The 2643-nt window shown below is 33.8% G+C and overlaps 1 pseudogene; it reads left to right on the top strand.

Annotated features, from left to right (window-relative positions):
• The first annotated feature begins 838 nt into the window (after window positions 1-838).
• Window positions 839-1606, top strand: LOC112917731 (geranylgeranyl pyrophosphate synthase pseudogene; annotated as a pseudogene).
• Window positions 1607-2643: the final 1037 nt, after the last annotated feature.

Genomic DNA, 2643 nt, shown 5'->3' with positions numbered 1-2643 from the left:
AACCAACTGAGCCACACCTCAATTTCTTTTATTTGCTTACATACTATGTGATCTTGACTTAAAATTTGAAAGTGTTTTCCTCACTAGTTCTATTTGAAATTGCTGCAGATTTTTCTTTATTTTCAACTATAATTTCACCTAAATTCCCCTTTAGAAGCATGATTCATAGAATGTTGTTTTTATAGACATCAAATTCAGAATCAAATAATTATAATCAAGGTTTGAGTAGTAACATACCTCTCTGAACACACCAGTTTCTAAATGTATGTCAATATTCTCAATATAATAGAATATTTTAATATTGTGAATGCAGAGGCTATAAAAGAAAGAATTCTAGTGTTTGAAGAAACATTTAAAAGTTAAATTACAAAATAAAATAAAAAAATAAAAGTTAAATTACTGTAGAAATTGCCTCTTGCACATTTTGACCAAAGATCACATGGCTTCTTCTGGAATATTTCCAGAACCTCACTACTTCACGAAACAGTTCTAGTCGGCAAAGCTTTTCACAGGACTGACCACTAAATTTCTCTATTTAGTCTATATTCTGCTCTCTTGGTCAACCCAGAATAATCCTAGTAATTTTTTACAAGATAATTCTTCATATATATTCTATTGTCTATAAAATTCCCCTTTACTGAAGTCCTAATAAATGCAAACTATGGATCGAGTAATGCAGTGTCCCTGGTGGCTGAGGAGGGTGGAGAGTTCTGTGGTGAACCCATGTGGGCATCAGGCGGAGCCTTGGTCTGAACTATAAAGTGGGAAGCTGATGCTGGGTACTCCCTGACCTGCAACGCGAAAAGTTGTGATATCACCGTTGAACCATCAGCTTTGAAATTTAAAAACAATGAAGATGACTCAAGAAACAGTCCAAAGAGTTCTTCTAGAACCCTATAAATATTTACTTCAGTTACCAGGTAAACAAGTGAGAACCAAACTTTCACAGGCATTTAATCATTGGCTAAAAGCTCCAGAAGGTAAGCTACAGATTATCATTGAAGTGACAGAAATGTTGCATAATGCCAGTTTGCTCATCGATGATAGTGAAGACAACTCAAAACTTCGACGTGGCTTTCCAGTGGCACACAGCATCTATGGAATTCCATCTGTCATTGATTCTGCCAATTATGTATATTTTCTTGGCCTACAGAAAGTCTTAACCCTTGACCACCCAGATGCAGTGAAGCTTTTTACCCACCAGCTTTTGGAACTCCATCAGAGACAAGGTCTAGACATTTATTGGAGGGATAATTACACTTGTCCCTCTGAAGAAGAATATAAAGCTATGGTGTTGCAAAAGACAGGTGGACTATTTGGATTAGCAGTAGGTCTCATGCAGTTGTTCTCTGATTACAAAGAAGATCTGAAGCCACTACTTAATACACTTGGGCTCTTTTTCCAAATTAGGGATGATTATGCTAATCTACACTCCAAAGAATACAGTGAAAACAAAAGCTTTTGTGAAGATCTAACAGAGGGAAAGTTCTCATTCCCTACTATTCATGCTATTTGGTCGAGGCCTGAAAGCACCCAGGTGCAGAATATCTTGCGCCAGAGAACCGAAAATATAGATATTAAAAAAAATGCAAACTATGAAAACTAAAGACTTATGCTTTCTTGAGACACATTGTATCTCTAAATTATATTTCACATATTGAGAAGAAAAATTAAACTAAAGGTCAGGGATAGGAAAACATTAGGAGAAAACAAAATGCATATTTGTTTTTAAGGGTGAATTTCCTAATTGATATTCGAGGTACCTCACACACCTAAGTCCAATATTTTATAACTTAAGAGCTTCACTATAATATTAATATAATCTACATGGTTTTTAATATTTCCCCTTTTAGAAACATCCAGCGATAGGCTTTATTCAAAGTAAAACATCTTCCATATCATTTTTATCTTTTTGATGTTACATGAGACATGAATGGCTCATCCATTGTTCTGTGAAAATGATTTCTTTTTGAGATGCGAGGATTTGTTTGAGCTTAAAAATAACAAAGCTAAAATAAAGAATATAATAGATTATTCTATTGGCTTTGCTAAAACAAATGGAACAATAAATTACTAAGGATGTACATTGTTATTACTGAACAAAACATAAAGTTAATGAGATGTGTCCTTAACAGATAAGGATGGCTCTCATGACATTAATGAATTTAGAGTTTAGTCTTCTGTGTGGCAGGTTCTCATAGCTTTGTTTTGATTTTGTCACTACTTTCTTATGAATTATCCTACTTGACAGGTAATTATACATAAAAGTATCCCCTGACAGGCAGTAATCTAGAAATGTAATTTTTGTATCTTTTATTTTTAAAGGGTGGGCCCCTTAGATCATTTCCTTCCAATGAGGTAATATTATGAGAAAAATTAATGTTTTTCCCTGGCTTTGAAATGTACTGGCCTCATATTAACACCGATTTAAGTCATTAACACTAATTTAAGTGATTAACACTAAGTTGAGTAATGTATTATTTACATTGTTAGCAAACTTGATAGTAGATGGGCTGTTTGAATTGATCTAGAGCGTTGAACCCACGTCTTTTTCTTCTTTTATTTTGATTTTCCTTGAAAATCCTTTTCTATCTTACACAAACTTATCTTTATATTTCCTTCACTTGTTTTTTACGTGTTCCC

Source organism: Vulpes vulpes, chromosome 15 (genome assembly GCF_048418805.1).
Source record: "Vulpes vulpes isolate BD-2025 chromosome 15, VulVul3, whole genome shotgun sequence".
In the NCBI taxonomy this organism is placed as follows: domain Eukaryota; kingdom Metazoa; phylum Chordata; class Mammalia; order Carnivora; family Canidae; genus Vulpes; species Vulpes vulpes.
The sequence above is the reverse complement of the archived record's forward strand: the minus strand, read 5'-3'. Positions and strand labels throughout refer to the sequence as shown.